Source organism: Mirounga angustirostris, unplaced genomic scaffold, assembly GCF_029215605.1.
Source record: "Mirounga angustirostris isolate CCGP_5_RB_7025 unplaced genomic scaffold, mMirAng1.0.hap1 SCAF_11, whole genome shotgun sequence".
Lineage (NCBI taxonomy): Eukaryota > Metazoa > Chordata > Mammalia > Carnivora > Phocidae > Mirounga > Mirounga angustirostris.
The window spans coordinates 8,541,604-8,561,932 of NW_026991719.1; the positions used below are offsets into that span (position 1 = coordinate 8,541,604).

Genomic DNA, 20,329 nt, shown 5'->3' on the forward strand with positions numbered 1-20,329 from the left:
AGTGAATCTTGTCAACAACCACTTGAGTGAGCTTGGAAGTGGGTCCTTCCCCATCAGGCCTTCAGATGGGACAGGTTCATGGCAATTATGTCACTTGTCCAGACCCTAACCTATGTTTTCCTAAATATGAATTTTCCACTATTCTAAGCTGCATTTATAACTAATCGTTGTGATCTGAATGGGTTATTCCCACCGACAATTACTGCTACACAAATGTAAAAAATGATCCCCCCTTCATACACACCAATTTTTGCTGAGTTATCACCATCATCAGGGTGTTTATCATTTCTGTGGAGAGAGTAATAAGCAATGCAGCCTGTTCTTTTACATCTAGTTCCAACTTCAGTTGTGTTAAAGAACAAAAATTCAGTGGAGTCAATTTGAAGATCTGGTTGGCTTTATTAAGCGATTTGTGAATTGGGCAGCATCCCATCTAGCAAGTAGAGGGGAGCTCTGAGGAGGCGTACAAAATGGAAGGTTTCTATGGGGAGGATTGTTCCAGGCAAGGTCACTTCTCCTTAGGAGGAAGACCAGGAGATCTTTCCATGCAGATGATCTCCTCTTCCTTTGGGGGATGAAGCAGGCCAAGTGACAGATTGCCTCGTTGGTGCTGATGGGAAAATTCCTGACTGACCAGTTCCTGACTACATTTCTGGGGGAGGTTGAAACTGCAATGAGGTTAGATATTAAGCCCTGATTTGGTGTCTGGGCCTAAGTGGCTCCATTTTGGGCCTGTGGTTTTCTTTTTAATAGTTGGAAATAGGTTTTGTTTGCCAATGTCAATTGATTGGTAGTGGTTGCTGGAACTCAGTGTTAAGAATGATCATAAGGAGCCCAAGTCTAGGCTCTGTTGGCGAAAAGAGCTGTGATCAGTTAGAGATTAGTTGGGAGTATAGTATATTTGCCAACAATTGCGTTGTTCTAATGTCAGTCCTGACCCAGGCACCTGGGTCGGATGACCAACTCTTCCTGGTTTGGGCAAGGAAAGTGCTGCATCCTGGCAACCCCCTCAATCCCAGACAAACTGGAACTGTTGGCCACCCTATATACCCACCCAGGTATCTTTCTGGAAGCCAGGAAAACTGGGAACTGAGTGTACTGTAATACCTTGCTTCTCAAATGTGATCCATGGACCAACTGAATCAGTATCCTCTGGGAGTTTAGTTACAGGGCAGACTCTCCTGCCCCACCCCAGACTTACTGAAGCATAATCTGTACTTTTACGAGGTCTCCTGGGGATTCATGCACATTGAAGTGTGAGCAGCTGCCCTAGAGCTTAAGTCCTGCTGGAGGATCACTGTTTATGGATCAATGGCTCCCAATCCCTTCACTTCGAACACCCAAAAATGATCACATCACCCATGTGACGTAATGTCACACACACAACCTGTGCTCTGCATAAAGTGGGCAATGGCACACTTCACTCCAGATTCATATGAAAATGAGAGGAAGGAGAGAGGCTTTTCAGAGCTACCTTGAAACTGCTCTAATATTTTAGTGACAGAGTAGTATGTTGGGGTGCTGTAGAGGGGAACTGCTGCTTGAAACTCTTGCTCCAACAGCAACTGACGCTGAGCGAGAGAAGGGGAGGTTCAATGGTCCTCCCCTGCTCCGTGTTCACCCTTTGGTCATGTGGCCAGTGGCGTCCGTCCTAAGATCCCCTGCTAGATGGCGTGTGGGGGAGAAGGGGGTTGGATTTGCAGAGAAGCCTTAAATTCCTTAGACCAGTAGTTCTCACTCGAGCATGCATCAGAATCACCCGGAGGGTTTAGAAAAAGAGTAGATTAGCCGGGCACGAGAGTGGCGGGGACCGCCTGCTGAGCGAGCAGGCGCCTTACGGAGGAAAGGAGGGACGCACGGAAGAAGAGAAGGTAGCAGACCTCACTCCGAAAAGTAGCAACAGTGTAGGAAGCCGGGAAAGAGAAGGTGCCGGCGTTCCCTGAAGCCGCTCGCCCCACTTCCCACGCGCCGGTTTCCCAGGAAGACGGAGGGCGGCCAGGGGGCGTGGCTGGCGGAGCTGACGGGGTGGGGCGGGGCGCGCGCTGGGCGCTGCCCGGAAAGCGCCTGCGCGGGCTGGCGGGGCGGTCTCGGGGGCGGCTATGTGGGAGCGGAGCGCGAGCTTCCGCAGGAGGGAGATACTCGCGAGCTCTGGTGGCGAAGTGACATTTAGTAATAGTTCATCTTTTACGATTGTCAAATTTTACTAGGGCCTGTCTCTCGCCGTTGTGGAAAGGGTCCTTTGAAGGGGAAAAAAGGAAAGTGAATGGCGGAAGCCTTTTGCAGCTCCTCCCCTCCTGCCGGCGCGCGCAGCATGGGCGGGGAACGTCCGTCTTGCGCCGGATACGTCATCCCGTCCTGCGCACGGGGCGGAGCGGGGCGGAGTCTCTAGGTCTAGGGCGAGCCTGCGCAGAGCGTGGGAAAGGCGTGCTGTGTGGCGTCTGACGTATCTGTGGAGACATCTTAAGTTTCCCTCCCTGGGCAGGAGGAAAAAGAAGTGCAGGTTTGCTTGGCTCATCGCCGGTTTTTCCGGCCCCGCTGCAGCGGTCTCCTTGTATTCGGCGAAGTGAATGTCCCGGCGCGGTCCCGGCGCGGTCCTTGCGGAGCAGCAGCTGCCCCCGCTCCTCCCCATTCCGGGCTCCAGCCGACCCCGCGGGCCAGGAAGCGGTTCTGTGGCGGTAGCCCTGGGGACCGGTGGCCGCCTGGCGCTACACGTGGGCACGTTGTCTAAGATTTACTCCACCCTGAGAAAAAACAAAAAGCAAAAAACAAACTTCGGAAATTTTGAACTACAGCGCCCTGTGTTGGTATAAGTTTTAGGGGACCTGGACTCTTTAGCAATAGCTGCGAATATATAATTACAAGGCATTTTGTTAGTTTTAGCGCTACAATAGTTACAATGAGGAGTAGTTGTTATTTTGAGGAACAAGTGGTTCCTGCTAACGGTATTCATTATCTGGGTCTTAACTGAGTTAATTTTAGGGATTGAACAATGGTTTTTAGAAGAGCCTAGTAACTACCCGGTATAGATCAGCTCTGCTGGGGCTGAATAAGAAAGATCTATACTGGATTATCAAAATCAGTTTATCTGTATGATTCTCAACAGTTATTTGGTTGTAAAAGACAGAATCATCCTTTTGAGAAGCCCTGTTGAGGTTACTGTTTTGTCCTTTGTGATGTAACAATTCAAACTTTGAAAAAAACCTTAGGACATTTGGATAATAGATTTACTGTTAAAGTGATTTTTAAATGATATTACATTGAATACAGATTGGAAGATTTGTCTTCAAAGCCTTGTACAGAGTGACTACTTAAGAATCGTGGCTGCTACAACTGAGGACGTTCTGCCACCTTTGGCAATAATTTGATTTAACTTGCCTTCAAGCGCCTCAAAACTCCAGATGTTGTGAAGTTGTGATTAGAATCTCAAATGAGGATTTCCTAAGAAAAGAGTTTGGTGTAATTGGTCTGGAAATGTCAGCTCTGCTAAATGCTGCTGAATTGCAAACTAGGCAAGTTATTACTAAATTGGGATTTTCTTACCTCTAACATCTTTTCTACCTGTCCTGTAGATAAGTTCAATTAATACTAGATAACTTATGTGGAATTAAACACATAGTGCTTTGAAATAATAAAAGCACTACATACATTTTCATTTTTTGGTTAGAATGAATGATTCCATTGGCATTCTTGTCAGTAAACTGGGCTGAGAGAATTAGGGCTTAGTGAGACACTATTTAGGTGGGTAGTAACAGGATTAAGGAAGAAGTGTATGGAAAAGATTTTTAGAATTCTTAAACTGTTGTCAGTCTCCAAATCCTTGGAATTGTATAGGCATCATTTGGAGAGTGGAAGTAGAAAAGGTTACTAGTCTATACAAATTGAATCTTGAAAAATATTGGCTTTGTACCTAAGTATTTTACATTTGTTTAAAAGCCCTTATTTTTTTTTCAGTTCAGTTTTCTACATTTTTATGAAGAAAGATAGTCTTCAAGAACTTAATACATTCCTCAAGGGAAGAAAAAGGCTTAGAGCTATAGGAGATAAACTCAAGAGTGTTTTAAAGGACTGTATTAGGGTTTCAGAAAAGCTCAGTAAGTGAATGTTAATGTACATTACCCACCTATCTTATAAAATACAGAATGCTTTTGGCTAATGGATTTTAAGCTAACATTTAAAATTCTTCCCATAAGTTTAAATAATGGTAAGTAATTCCAGTGCATTATAAAATGTCATTTTACACTCTTGTGTAAATGTATGCAATAGAATTAAATTATTTTGACACCCATCATCCATTTTTAAAAAGGGAACTAGCTCTTCGATAGTCAAAACTTTACATTGTATTGCTATTCTTTGTCGTTCTGGTTTAGGGACAAGGGGTTCCCAGAGGGCATTTGGCAATTTCTAGAGACATTTTTGGTGTCCTAACTAGGGAGTGGGGGGCACTGGCATCTAGACGGAATAGGCCAGGGATATTGCAAAACATCCTACAGTGCACAAGGCAACTCCCAACAACAAGGAATTAACCAGCCCGAGATGTCAGAAACCCTGACCTACAGAATTCTACTCTCACTTAGTGTGGCTTTAGGAATGAAAGTCTTTTTTTTTTTCTTTTTTAATTTTATTTATTTGACAGAGAGAGCACAAGCAGTGAGAAGGGCAGAGGGAGAGGGAGAAGCAGGCTCTGCTCTGAGCAGGGAGCCCGGTAACGTGGGGCTCCATCCCAGGACCCTGGGATCATGACCTGAGCGGAAAGGCAGATGCTCAACCGGTTGAGCCACCCAGGCGCCCCAAGAATGAAAGTCTTATTGGTTATCATTCTTTCCTGCAGCAAAAATGTGTGTATATTTAAATTTATTGAGTATCTTGTGATCATAAGGTTCTAAATGTTAAGTCAATCCAGAGAAACATTTTTTTAAAAATCATTACAGGTATCGTCTGCTTTTTGAAAGTTTACATTATGTCACTTTGCTTTTCGAAAGACTTACATTAGTACTAGTTTTGCTAACTGAAAAAACCCGTAGAGAATTTTCGCTTTTACAAAAAAGGTGAAAAGCAAAAATAGCGTTCAGCTTTTTGCAGCAAGCCCGGTGCACCCTGAGCGAGAGTGGCGCCACCAAGCCCCTTCCACGGGAATTACACCCAGCATCAGCATCTAGTAGCCCATAGCTTTTGAACTGTTATCTGTCAGCATCTGTGGTGTATCTTCATCTATTTTGTGCATCTATTGGCGAGATATGTTCTAAGGTATCAGAAAAGCCTAAGAGAGGTGGGTTTTTTGGGTCTGGGAACACTCAAAAAATTTTCAACGTAAATTAATGATAATTGCTTCTTCACTTTACGCCATTTTGGCTTACAAAAGTTTTCATAGGAATGCTCTACTTTCAGATAGTGAGGGAAACCTGTACAACTATTATTAGTACATAGCTGATCATAAATATCACAATTTTGAATAATTATCAAAGTAATATTTTATTAAATGCATTTTAAATATTTATTTTAAAGATTTTATTTATTTATTTGACAGAGAGAGACACAGCGAGAGAGGGAACACAAGCAGGGGGAGTGGGAGAGGGAGAAGCAGGCTTCCAGCTGAGCAGGGAGCCCGACTTGGGACTCGATCCCAGGACCCTGGGATCATGACCTGAGCCGAAGGCAGACGCTTAACGACTGAGCCACCCAGGCGCCCCTATTAAATGTATTTCTTAATGAGATTGGGCTTTTTATCATTTAGCTTAGGTTTCCATGGATGGATATTATTCATTGCTAGAACGTGACAGAGTTCTTTCTCTCTCTTGTTTTTAGAGATGTAAAGCCAAAACATCTTGTTCATTTAAATTGAGAGGAATAAAAAGAATGTTAATATAGTAATGTCATTCAATTCTTTCTATTCCTTCTGAGTTCTGTGCCAAAAATCATTTAGTGAGAGTGATCGAGTAGAATACTGTTAATGACGTATCTGTTACATGCTCCAGTTTAGTCTGCTTTAGAAGTGAAGTACTGAAATCCCAACTTGAAAAATGACTCCTTACCTAGTCATTCATTTTCTCGGTATTGACTGTTTAGTGCTGTGGCAGTTGTGTCCTAGAACAAGACAGTGTAGGAAGATTCAGGATGGCTAAGAGATATTCCTTTTGTAGAAGCCAACAGGGCAATCTCTGTGTACTTAAGTACCGAATGTCTGGTTTAAGTGGTTGTTGATGAGTAGTTGTTGGATGGGTAGATGGAGGAACACTTTAGGATTAAATATTGTAATAATCCAAGCTGGAAATCACGAGTGATAGCAAGGAAGCTGGGGAGAACATTCTGGATATATTCTGAAGACAGACCTCACCGAATTTTCTCAAGGTTTGGATGTGAGAGAAAGGGAAGCATCAGCTATCACTGCATGGTTTTTGTCCTAAACCACAGAAGAGTTACCATTTCCTGAGCTGGGGGAGAAGGAGTAGGGAAGAACAAGGCGGGTACGAGCGCAGGCCCCTGATGCATTTTCTCAGGGCCACGTTGGTGTTCCCCAGCTTAACTGAGCTGTTGACACCTGTGGCTATCTATCAAAATATAAATAATCTGATCACTTTTAGTCAGATTAAAAGTCTTACACGGTCATTGCCCCATAAGATGATGGAGTCTTTCCCCTTGTTTTTAACTCCCGTGCCTCAAATTCAAACACTTGGTGATGTTATTAACTCTGTTACTAAGAAATGTTAATTATCTGATTTATGTATATTAGATGTACCTTAGGGACAAGTTTTGTAGTTTAAAGTTGTTAAGCGTTTTAATAGATTTTGTTTTTTTCTTTAAAGGTTTTATTTATTTATTTGAGAGAGAGAATGAGAGAGAGCACATGAGAGGGGGGAGGGTCAGAGGGAGAAGCAGACTCCCTGCCGAGCAGGGAGCCCGATGCGGGACTCGATCCCGGGACTCCAGGATCATGACCTGAGCCGAAGGCAGTCGCTTAACCAACTGAGCCACCCAGGCGCCCCGTTTCAATAGATTTTTTAAAAGATTTTATTTTTTTAAGTAATCTCTACACACAACATGGGGCTGAACCCACAACCCTGAGATCAAGAGGCGCACACTCCACCGACTGAGCCAGCCAGGCGCCCCATAGAATTTTCAACACATTTTACTGTACTTAATTTTTTTAAAGATTTTATTTATTTATTTGACAGCAGGAGAGAGAGTGAGAGAAAGCACAAGCAGGGGGAGCAGCAAAGGGAGAGGGAGAAGCAGGCCCCTCACTGAGCAGGGAGCCCAATGAGGGGCTCCATCCTAGGATCCCGGGATCATGACCTGAGCTGAAAGCCGACGCTTAACCAACTGAGCCACCCAGGTGCCCCGATTTTATTGTATTTTAAATCAATAATTCTCTACAGAGGTATTGTTTAGGACAGATTTAATATTCAACAGTTAGCTCTGTTGGATGTAAAAATAGACTTCTCAAACTCCCAAACACCAAAACCATGATTTTGCTTCAGATAACTGAATCCTAGCTTTCTGACTTGGTCAGAATAATGCAAATTAGCTCAAATGCAACTTATAATTTATGATTTACATTAATACAGATTAACATGCAATGTTACGAAGGGTTTTCCGTCTTGGCTAAACTAATCCAGAGAGGCATATTTTTCTCTTAGTAAATTTTTAATACTTCTGTTTTTTCCCCCTGTTTGTTTCAGCAGAGAAAATAGTATATGCAAAGACAAAAAAATTAATATCATTTCAGTGAGAGGGCACTTATATACCCAGTTGTTAAGATCTTTTGAAAAGTTAACCCAAAACATGTTTGCCTGTGTAAATTAATGTTATTAACACCTGTCTTATGGGTTGGCATACATATGGAGAGTGCCCACGTACAAGATTCGGAGGATGTGGGTTCTCAGAGTCCAAGGGATGAGACAGATACCTACATACCAATTTTGTGACCATGTTTGTGGTAAATATTGAGATGTAAGCAAATATTAAAGGAACATAAACAAGCAAGAAATTCCTGTAGCTTCAGATATGATCTTTGCGTTGATCACACTCCTCAGGAGAGAAGGTTGTGTGCACTAGGGTAATTTTCCCTATTTCACCTGTTTCCCTCCTAAGCCTGGCACCCTGTATTTCTCCTCCCTCTCTGCATCTGCAGGCTGGTGCAGTGATGTTCCTGCCACTCAGCTGGATGACGGCACCTGCAGCCCACCGCTGTTCTAAGCGAGCATGCCAGAAAGCTTGGAGGACCGCAGCTGCCCTTTCAGAGTAAAAGCATCCTCTGGGTAGCTAAAGCTCGGATTTCTTTCTAAGCAAGGTATCTTTTACCAGGATCCCTTCATGGAAACCACATATACACATAAAAGACCTGCCATAGTCTTCAGACTAATGGCTGTGCCATTTATGAAGATCAGCCACAGCTGAGGAAGGCCTTTTATGTTTTGTACTTGGGTATCAAGCATAATGTATATTTAGTGCTCAAATTATATTGTAGAGACATATCAGTTTTGTTTGTTTGTTTGTTTTTCCTTACAAAAGGACTTATAAACCCTGTAGGTAAATAATTAAGAATTCCCATTTTGGGGAATTAAAGTTTCTGGTCACCAAAACAAAAAACCAAGAAGCCTCAGGGTGTTCCTGATTCTGTAGGTCAGAGATGGGACATGGATATTTGTAGTTCTTGCAAGTTCCCAGGTGACCCTTGCCGCTCAGATTGTGGTCCATGGGCCCGCAGCATCAGCATCACCTGGTCGTTTGTTAATAGTGTGGACTCTCACAGATTCTCAGGCCCACAGCAGACCTTCTCTGTCAGAATCCGCATTTTAACATGGTGCCAGGTGATGAGTGCACCATGGCCCACAGGCCACAAACTGAATAGCAAGGGTTGGATAGCCCCGAGAAGTTGTTTTTCTTGTTCCGGTCTTGTCGGAGGTGATGGCAGCCTTTAGAGCTGTCTCCCCCTGAGCCTTGACTTTGTGGTTGGTACCTGCCAGTCAGTGACCTGCTCTATGCTGTCCCCTGCCTCCGTGTGACTTGCCTGGTTTTGAATACTCCCTGAATTGAAATACTACTTGGCCCTACTCTGGAATATTAGTTCTGAAAAATATAAAGAAGGTGAATGCCTGAACATCTGCTTACCTTCCTGCTTCCTTGTTTCCTGCTCACTTCTCTCAACTCCCACATTGGCGAGCTCTTTTCCTTCAGCATCCTCTAGCAAATATGTGGAAGGCCAAAGCACCACCCCTGTTGAGCACTTTTATAGGAAGGCTCCAGATATATATTTAAAGGTCTAGAAAAATGAATGGTGATCAAGTGCATGTGCTGGGTATGGTTGGAGGTTATTTGGCAAGAATTGCTGACCAGCTCGATGGGTCAGGGCTGCACCTATTGGTCCTGGACTGAGAGGAATCTAAAAATGTTCAGAAAGAAAGCAAGGACAGCGGCAGTGAAATAGATCATAATGTGCTAGCAGAGCATCGAATAGGCTGAAATTGAGCAGAACTTTCTCATATTTTGCCCCCATCAGCCACCACTCTTTTGTCTGCAAAAGATTTATAGAAGTAATATAACAATGCAAAGGGTTAGGAAAATAGAATAGCAAATATTTACCCACTGTCCCACTGCCCTATTATATAGTTACATTTTTATATAAATTTTTCTATCTCTTGGAAACCATATGTGATAGGCAGAAGAATGGACTCTCAGAGATGTTCGTGTCCTAATTCCTTGAGTCTGGTAATTTGTTAGGTTGTATAAGAATTTGGAAATTAACACTGCGGAAGGAATGAAGTTGGCTTATTGCTGACCTTCAATATGGAGGTTACCCTGGATTATCTGGGTGGGCCCAATGTAATCACAAGAGTCCTTAAAAGTGGAAGAGAGAAGCAGAAGACTCTGAGGGAAATGTGACTGGAGGTAAGTCAGAGTGATGTGAGAACGACTCAATGAGCCTTGGTGGACTTTGAAGACAGAGGGTAGGGCCAAGGGCCAAGGGGTGTGGGCGCCCTCTAGACGTTGTAAAAAGGAAATGGATTTTCTTGTACAGCCTCCAGAAAAGAATGCTGCCCAGCTGACAGCTTGATTTTAGCTCAGTAAGACCTGTGTTGAACTTCTGAGCTCCAAAATTGTAAGATAATAAATGTGCATTATTTTAAGCAGCTAAGTTTGTGGTAATGTGTTACAGCAGAAATAGAAAAGTAATATACCATATTTCTCATAGTTATATCATGCCTAAATATTTTTCTGTGTTGCTAAAGTTTTTATAATTATTTGAATGGCCATATATTATTCTGTGGAGCTGAAGTACGGTCATTACTTAATCATACCTTCGTTTGAACATCAGATGTGTGAACTGCTTTCTGCATTTCCTTTTTTCATGTTTCATTATTTTCTAAGGATATTCTATCAGAATTACATTTGGACTTTTAATTTCTTTCAGTTTTTCTTTCTTTAATTTTAAGGAAAAAATCTCTTATGTCCACATGAAATATTTTTTAAAGATTGATTGATTGATTGATTTTAGAGAAAGACTGCAAGTGCATGGGGGGAGCAAAGGGAGAAGGAGAGAATCTCAAGGAGACTCTCCGCTGAGAGTGGAGCCCGCCGCAGGGCTCGATCTTGCAACCCTGAGATCACGACCTGAGCCAGAATCAAGAGTCAGATGCTCAACCACCGACTGAGCCACCCAGGCGCCCCTCATTTAATTTTCAATTGATTTTTTCAGATGAATCTTAATTTATTGTTTCTAGCTCCTATAAAAATCTTATTGAGGGATTCCTGGGTGGCTCAGTCGGTTAAGCGTCTGCCTCAGCTAAGGTCATGATCCCAGGATCCTGGGATGGAGTCCTGCATCGGGCTCCCTGCTCAGTGGGAAGCCTGCTTCTCCCTCTGCCTGCCGCTCCCCCTGCTTGTATTCTCTCTGACAAATAAATAAATAAATCTTAAAAAAAAAATCCTATTGAGAGTTTCTAGTGTCCATTGCCTTGGCAAACTCCTTCAAAACCCATAGACTTGCAGTCAAAGCCCTCAATCTTGTGATCCCACTTTTCCTATTTCCATTTTTCACAAACTTAAATTATATTTAGGCCATTTCTTTCATATCTACCCTATCGATTGTTTCCCACTTTAAGTCTTTGTGTAATCTTTTCCCAGTCCAGGTTGCAGTTTTCACAGTGAAATTATGTGTGATTTGTCTTACAAGCTTTTCCTCAGCAGCTTGGTATATGAAGAGTGTGAGTGTTAGAATCAGACAGCCCTGGGTTTGAATCTCAGTTTTGTTTCTCACTAGCTGTATGGCCTGGAATGAGTCACTCATCCTCTTTGAGCATCAGTTTCTTCTTTAGAATGAAGTTAACAGTGTCTTCCTGCATGGTTGTCAAGTGGATTATAGCTAATGTATACAAAGGATCTAGCAAGATCCCTGTGACTTAGTAGGCAATCAATGAATATCATTAATCATCTTATGACTTCTTTTATCTACCCTCATCAAACTATAAATTCTTTAAAAATAAGAACAGTTCATTATTCTTACATGTATACCCTGTGAAGCCTAGAATGTAATAGGTGCTTAATAAACATTTACTATTTTGACTTCCTCCTCCCTCTTTCTGTCTTATTAAAATCCCATTCATTCTCCCAGGCTCCTGCTGCAGCCCCATCTCCTTTTATGATTCATCCTTGCCACCTTTACCACACTTAACCTGGGTGAGTGAGTAGAATTGAATGATGTAAAATGGAGGATAAGGGAGAAAAATAGAGATTCCTGGAGATGATCCATTGGGTACCTTTTACCTCTTTTTTTTTTTTTTTTTTAAAGATTTTATTTATTTATTCATGAGAGACAGAGAGAGAGAGAGAGAGGCAGAGGGAGAAGCAGGATCCCAAGGAGCAGAGAGCCGGATGCGGGACTCGATCCCAGGACCCTGGGATCGTGACCTGAGCCGAAGGCAGACGCTTAACCATCTGAGCCACCCAGGCGCCCTTTTTTTTTTTTTAAGATATTATTTGTGGGGCGCCTGTGTGGCTCATTCGGTTGAGTATCTGCCTTCAGCTCAGGTCATGGTCCCGGGGTCCTGGGATCGAGCCCCGCTTCGGGCTCCCTGCTTGGCGGGAAGCCTGCTTCTCCCTCTCCAACTCCCCCTGCTTGTGTTCCCTCTCTTGCTGTGTCTCTCTCTGTCAAACAAATAAATAAAATCTTTTTTTAAAGATTTTATTTATTTGTCAGAGAGAGAGAGCACAAGCAGGGGGAGTGGCAGGCAGAGGGACAAACAGGCTCCCTGCTGAACAAGGAGCCCAATGTGGGACTCAATCCCAGGACCCTGGGATCATGACCTGATCTGGAGGCAGACGCTTGACCCACTGAGCCACCCAGGTGTCCCTTAGCTTTAACTTTTTATGTAATTTTGGAATTTTCTGGGGAAGGAGTTATTACTGAGCTCTTGTTAATATGCCCAAATGTTCCACTTATGCTAGGGCTTGTCATGCCATTTAAGATTCAACCCAGAATGAGAAAATATTTGCAAAAGGCATATCTGATAAAGGACTGCTATCCAAAATATACAAAGAACTCTTAAAACTCAATAGTAAGAAAACAAACAACCCGATTAAAAAATGGGCCAAAGACTTTAACAGACACACCACTGAAGAATGTATACAGATGGTGAACTAAACATATAAAAGGTGCCCTGTATCATATGTCATCAGGGAAATACAAATTCAGAGAACAACGAGTTCCCACTACACACCTATTTGGCCAAAATCTGGAACAGTGACAACACCAAATGCTGGCAAGGATGTGGAGCAACAGGAACTCTCTCATTCATTGCTGGTAGGAATGTAAAATGGTATAGCTACTTTGGAAGACAGTTTGGCAGTTTCTTATAAAATTAAATATACTCTTATGATTCAGCAATTGAATTCCTTGGTATTTACCCAGTGGAGTTGACAACTTCTGTCCACACAAAAACCTGCACACACATGTTTATAGCAGCTTTATTCATAGTTGCTAAAACTTGGAAGCAACTAAGATGTCTTTCAATGGGTGAATGAATAAACAGTTGTCCATCCAGACAATAGAATATTATTCAGCGCTGAAAAGAAAAGAGCTATCAAGCCATAAAAAGCCATGGAGGAACCTTCAATGCATACTACTAAGTGAAAGAAACCAATCTGAACAGGGTACATACTGTATGACCAACTATATGACATTCTGGAAAAGGCAAAACTATAGAGACAGTAGAAAGATCAGTGTTTGCCAAGCAGTGGGGCGGAGTGGGTAGGGAACGAGTAGGCAGAGCACAGAGGATTTTTAAGATAGTGGAAATACTCTTCATGATACTATAATGGATACAAATCATTATACATTTGTGAAAAACAATAGAACGTACAATACCAAGAGTGAATCCTAAGGTAAACTATGGACTTTGGTGATGATGATGTGTCAGTGTAGGTTCATCATTTGTAACACATGTCCCACTCTGGTGGGGTGTTAATAACGAGGGAGGCTATGCATATATGGGGCAGAGGATATAAGGGAAATCTTTGTACCTTCCTCTCAATTTTGCTGTGAACCTCAAACTGCTCTAAAAAAAATTTTTGAAGAGAATCCCCAAAACTCAAGCCAGCCCTTACCATACTATACTCATTTTTAGAATAAGGAAATGGAGAGACAGAGGTTATGTGGCAGAACCAGGACTTTCATCTCAATTTCTTTGCCTCCAAAACCCGCAGCCTTTCTACTCTCATCACAGTGGAGCAACACCGACAGTGCCCTGTCTACAACCTCTTGGTTCTCACTCTTCCCATACATTGTACACATGCCTACAGCTTCCTCTCAGGAGCCCCGTGCTCCTCCACCTTCTCAGACTGCAGAGATGTGCTTGGCCTGTATGCTGGGTAGGCTAGAAAGACTGGGAGTCCATATCCTGGGGAGCAGCTCTTGATAATGCTGGGCGGGTGTCAGTGGATAACTGTTCCAGCCTCCTCACCTGATAAGAAAGGCAGTGGGGCTGTGGATAGTGGTGACGGCCATGGCTGAAGTCAGGGGCCCAAGCTGTCTGTGATGTTAGGTGCAGAACTTCACAGTAAGCATTTAGAAGCTCTTCTGGTAATTGGACAGAGACAGCGTGTCTTTTGATTCTAATAATTAAAAAAACCCCAAAACGTGGGGATGCCTAGGTGGCTCAGTCAGTTGAGCATCTGCCTTGGGCTCAGATCAGGATCCCAGGGTCCTGGGATCGAGCCCTGCATGAGGCTCCCTGCTCAGCGGGGAGCCTGCTTCTCCCTCTCCCTCTGCCTGCCGCTCCCCCTGCTTGTGCTCTCTCGCTCTATGTCAAATAAATAAAATCTTAAAAAAATATTAAAAAGTGAATTTTTTGTATGTCTTTTTTAAATTTCATTTTTCTAGTGACTCATTTTTGTTGTTTTTACAAAAGTCTTGTTTTGCAGTGGATTGGGCACTTTTTAAGAATTGGTTCATCATGGGAGTTTAAGAAACACTATTCTCCAGCAAGGGGTTGACAAACTACAGCTCTTGGGCTGGCTGCCTGGTTTTGTAAATAATGTTTTATTGGAACACAGCCATGTGCATTCGTTTATGTATTATCCATGGCTGCTTTTTCTCTACAGTGACAGAATTGAGCCATTGCGACAGACGCTGTGTGGCTCCCAGAGCCTGAAATATTCACTCTTTGCCCTTACAGGGAAGTTGGGCCAAGTGCCGTTGTACTCTGTCTCCCTGAGTTCCCCAGCAGGGTTGAGCTCTACAGTGCTAACTTGCTTGCTAACATACCTTCTATTGATTTCTTTCCCTCCCCTGTCTCATGTTTTTCACTCCCTGCCAGTGTTTCCTAGCTATCCCAAATAGATGACTTGTACTCACATTCTTGACCCAAAGCGGAGTTCTGGGGGAACCCAACCAATGCACACATCATGTCCTTGTTTGTCCTAATTCCAGGGCAAACTGACTAGCAGAGCAGGGACCACTTACTAGCGGTGTCAACCTCAGCACAACGGTTACACTGTCACGTCCTTCCCGCCCCGTCTGTCCTGTCTCTTCTGCAGCACTATTCGAAAATTCAACCTTGTGGGCATGGCTTTTTCTGGTTCAGACATTCTGTCTTGTTGAGTACCACCTCTGCATCAGGGATGATGGAGGAGAGGAGGAAGAGAGGAGGAAGAAAGAAAATCCCATCTTGTTCTACGTAGGATGCTCCCTTTTCCCGGCGGCAGCCTGCTTGGAGCTGATCCCAAGGTGCCCATGCACCTGAGTCATGGCCAGTTGTTTGCAGCCTCACGGGACGTGGCCAAGTCAGTGGCTCCCCCCACTTTGCTGCTGCTGCTTTCATTTGTCTCTGCCCCTCCTGATTACTTAGGTCACTTCAGGCTTTGATTCTGTCTCTAAAGTGTAACACAGCCATAATTAGGCCATATGTTAATTAGCAAGATGACATCCTGTCACTCGTGAGAGATGTGGATCATCCCAGAAAGTACCATAGAAAGGGGAGTTCAGCAGGAAGAGGAAGTCTAAGGAGGCTGGAAGTGACACTCTATCTAGCCGAAACTACCTTAGAGAGCAGGAGAAAATGGCAGGATACAAGAGGGCAAAAGGATGGGGTCACACAAAGAAAAAGAGCTAGAGTTGACCTCTTTTCCACTCCAGGAATGAGCTGTAAGCCAGGAGACAAGCCTGAGGCCGCGAAGTCACCAGGGATGGCAGAATCTTCTGAAGGACTGGAGGTGGCCAGGGCTGAGGTCAAGGCCCCAGTGGAGGCTACGGGCAAGGTGAGTGTCAGGCATGCATGCTCCCATCTCTTACCCCTGGAAGCCTGCGGGGATGCCAGTCACAAATCAAGGCCATTCTCTGCTTCTATGGCCACTCCAAGGGGCCTGCAGGAAGTGTGGAAGATGGGGTTGTGGTAGCTCAGAGACTATTTCTACATGCTGTTTACTCAGTGTCAGTTCCCCCATTTTCTGTTAACTTATATTGTGACATTCTTGGGATGACAAAGTTGGAAAGAGGATTGGGCAGGTCATGATAATTTCCTGTTTCAGATAGTGGGTCACCTTTATCACTCAGGAGACCATTTTCCAGGAAACCAATTACTCCGGGAATTCATGACTGGGTACAATGACATTTGAATTATTAAGATATTAGCCTTCCTCCAGTTCGCTGTCAAAACATGATGTGATGAGAACTTGTTCTGTCATCACCCAACTAATGGATGAAAGGGACTGGGACAGTCGTTTAAAGTTGTGTATTTGCTTGGATTTCAGAAAAAGGCATTTGACATAGGAATTCTCAAAGCATATTAAAGGGGAAATTTTGAGCGGTAAAGTTTGTGTTAATAATAATAATATTAATAAGTATTATTATTATTGTATTTGTAGAGTTCCAGCTATATTCCAAACCTTTACAGGCATTACTTCTAATACTCCTAACAATCCTTCAAGGAAAGTATTATTGTCCTCATTTAACTTGAGGCTCACAGATGTTGAATCATATTCAAAGATCATACTGTCAGCCGAGACAAAGTTGAAAGCTGTTATTTTTTCTAAACTCTAAACTCTGAGCTCTTATCAGTACACACACTAAAATTTGTTTTTAACATAGTTTTCTTTTTTTTAAGATTTTATTTATTTACTTGTCAGAGAGAGAGAGGCAGGCAGGCAGAGGGAGAAGCAGGCTCCCCGATGCGATGCGGGGCTCGATCCCAGGACCCTGGGATCGTGGCCTGAGCTGAAGGCAGACTCCTAACCGACTGAGCCACCCAGGTGTCCCTAGATAATTTTCATATATCGTGTGTTATCATCGTTCTTTGGAATTTTCCCCCCAAACTATTTAAAAAATGGTAAAATCATTCTGCTCATGGGCCATGCAAAAACAGGTGGCAGTCCAGGTTTGGCCCACAGGCTGTAGTTTGCTGACCCGTGCCCTCCAAGAAACCATCTATCTCACAGTGACTTACGAAAACAAGTGAAAGCAACTGAGCTGCATATTTTACCTAAGAGAGTCAAGTCATCTACAGGAAAAGTTCTCACAACCTTTAGGACACAGAAGCTGTAGGGAACAATAATCCTCATTCTGGCCGTACCATCAAACTTAATGTATAGACTTGGGTACATCTCAGGAACTTCTGGGTCTTGCTCACCTCATCTCCTGAATTAGATAGATCCCTAACAGCTCTGCTGTTCTTTGATTCTACTCATAGTATGCCTGCACGGAATGATTTCCATAAAATTGGAATTTAAATCTAAGACGATTACTTGGAAGATGTCATCATTAACATGGGGAAGGCTGGGGGAGAAGCAGGTTTGTGGGTACAGCAAGAGTTTGGTTGTGGACAAGTTAAGTTTGAGGCACCTAATAGACATAAATGAAGACGGTTGCATATGAGAACCTGGAGTCGGCAGGGGAAGGCCGGACTAGAGATTCAACTCAGAAGTGCTCAGCTTGTAGACCGAATCTGGGTGTATCATAGCATTGAATAAGATCTTGTAGGGCAAGATTTCATAACCGTGGCACTATTAACATCTGGGGAGGGATAATTCTTTGTCGGGGGGCCGTTGCATCCTACAGTGGACATCACAGGGTGTTTAGCAGCATCCCTGGCCTCTACTCACCCCATCCCCAGTTGTGACAACCCTAATGGCTCCAGACACTGCCACATGTCCCCTGGAGTGAAAATCACCCTTGGTTGAGGGGGAATCGCTGTCTTAGGTAAAAGGCTGAGGATGGTCCCCAGGGACTGCAACTTTGGAGGTCAGAAAGAGGACGAGGAAATGGGGAAAGGGACTGAGAGGAGTGGCCAGTGAAGTAGGAGACAAACTCAACTGTGAGGTCCCAACTGTTTAGGCTGGACTGGGTGTAAAAGGAAAGGCAGAGGTGGAGGTCAGACAAGAAGTAATGGCCCATAGCTCAGGGCTGAGCCCCAGTGAGCTCCACCGCGTTTCCTTCATGGGACCCCCAGTGGTAGGGGGACAAGGGCACATGAAGCATTAGGTCATACATTTTCTAACTGCATGGCACCTGAAGACAGTGCATTGGACAGAGTGTTTTCTAGTAGGGAACTAAACTAGATAGCAGGTTAAAAGTAACATTTACAAACCAAAGATAGAGACTGTTCCATGTTTCTTCTTTTCCATTTTATTTTTAGAAATAATCCTCAGAGGATAAAAATGTTATTGTCTGGGTGCAGGAGAAAAGCAAGAACAGAAATAGAGTTGCTATGGTTTTGAGGGAAAGCAAAAGGGACTTAAGACCTGGGGCATTTGCCATCCTGAGCTGCAGGATGGATCCTCTTTGTTTTGTGATCTCTTCACTTGCTTCATGTCTAACAGTAGTAAAAAAAAAAATCAAGAGATGTGAACTTGAATTTGTGTGAACTTTCTCTTTATACATTTGAAAATTGAAGAGCTATGACTTAATGAAGCCCCAATATAAAGATTAAGAAAATCAATCCCTCATGTTGAAATTGATGTCATTAGACAAGAGTTCCTCTTAGTCACATGCCTGATAGTAAAGGACGGAAGAAGGGACGATGTATGCTTTCCCCTTTTTATATTTGTCTTCTCACTCCAAAATGAGGATAGTAAGTTTACCTCATGAGGTTATTATGTAAAACTGCCTAACAGTGCCTAGTGCCTAGTTGGGCCTCCATAAATGTTTTAAAAGAATAACAATGTATATCCTGCTTGCAGTGGTGGTTACACATTTATTACATTTATGTAAACATGTAATAAACATTCCATGTTTAGACATGTAATGAAATTCCATAGAACTAGATCCTGAACACCCACCCCCAAAAAAGTATAGCAAAATAGTGAAATCCAAATGAGATTATTAGCCGAGTTGGTAATATTCTATCAATGTCAATTTCTGGTTTTGACAGTGCACAATAGTTATGTAAGATGTTCTCATTTGGGGAAGCTGGGTGGAGGTACAGAGAACTCTATTATTTTTGCAACTTCTTGTGAGTCTTAAAACTATTTCAAATAAAAAAGCATTAAAAACAAATAATTAGGGCGCCTGGGTGGCTCAGTGGGCGACTGCCTTCGGCTTGGGTCATGATCCTGGAGTCCCAGGATCGAGTACCCACATTGGGCTCCCTGCTCAGCGGGGAGTCTGCTTCTCCCTCTGACCCTCTCTCTCATGCTCTCTCTCACTCACGCTCTCTCAAATAAATAAATAAAATCTTAAAAAAACCCCAAATAATTATATGTTAAAATAAATTACAAAGCCCCCCTGTTTGTGACTATTGAATAGCTCTGGATCATTTGGTTTTGTTGTCAACTTTACCTTGTAGATTCATTTTTTTTTTAATAGAGAGTCATATCATGAGTAAATCAAATTATCAGGTTTTATTTATAAGTGATAATGTGGAATCAAATCACTGTATGTTTAGGCTAATGCAATAGGTTATAACCCCCAGATTGTGAACCTAAATTGATCTTAATAAATGTGTAGTCATGAAGCCCAATGATAGGTGAAAGTCTGAAATTAAACAGGATTACCATTTAGTCTTTAGTTTTGGAATATTCTATTTTTGGATGGTCCAAGACTCATCTAAGTTTGCCAAAGATTGAAATTTTCACACAACACATCCTTAAATTCCCTGAGAAGTAGAAAGTAGAGGTGGCTTGCATACTTTTTTAGGTGAGAATTTCTACTTCAGCAGACTTTGGGGAGGGCAAGCCTCCTCTATCTTGCTGATATGCCTAAGATGTGATCTATTTATATTACAAACCATATGCAGAGCCTGGCAAGCCTTTCTGTAAATGAGCTCATCGGTTCTGCCCTAAAATAGGAGGCTGGAAGGAGGGTGCCAAAGACATTAGGGACCTTTCACAACCATTACACCTCTTGGTGCTGATTGAACAGGAAGGATAAACAAAATCTATGAGTTCTGATAGGAAGGATAAATAAGAAATACCTGTCAAGGGGAACAGCATGCTTTCCTTGGTCTTCTTTGCCGGCCATCAAAGTCAAGTTCTTAAAGACTTTGAGTCCTTTTTAATGGATTTTCCTTTTCTGTGTTTGTGCAAATTGCAAGTGAAGATAATTTCAAATTTGTCATACTGATGGGCCTCCTTCAAAGTGTGATGAGTTTTATCTAGAGCTTCATTCAAAGCAACCAGTATTTATAGAACATTTTATCCAGTGTTAAGTCATTAGATTTATCTGTAAGGAAATAGAGAAGAGCAGTTGCTGACCTTAAGAGGCTCCCAGACAAGTAGGAAAGAGATGAGAAAACAAAGAAATGTATTACAAAATGACAAGCACGCTCCGGAGAAGGAAGTAAGAGAGAGGTCATTAACCGTTTAGGACAGCATGGCTCAAGCTGGGCCTACAAAATGATGTATT

General features: G+C 42.9%; 1 long non-coding RNA gene across 1 annotated transcript in view; it reads left to right on the forward strand.

Annotated features, from left to right (window-relative positions):
* Positions 1-2,089: 2,089 nt before the first annotated feature.
* The window catches only part of LOC123844313 (uncharacterized), a 144,379-nt gene continuing 126,139 nt past the window's right edge, over positions 2,090-20,329 (forward strand). The window contains exons 1-3 of the long non-coding RNA XR_010406031.1: positions 2,090-3,509; positions 8,129-8,287; positions 15,629-15,750. This is a non-coding gene — a long non-coding RNA (uncharacterized LOC123844313). The remainder of the gene's footprint in view (positions 3,510-8,128; positions 8,288-15,628; positions 15,751-20,329) is intronic.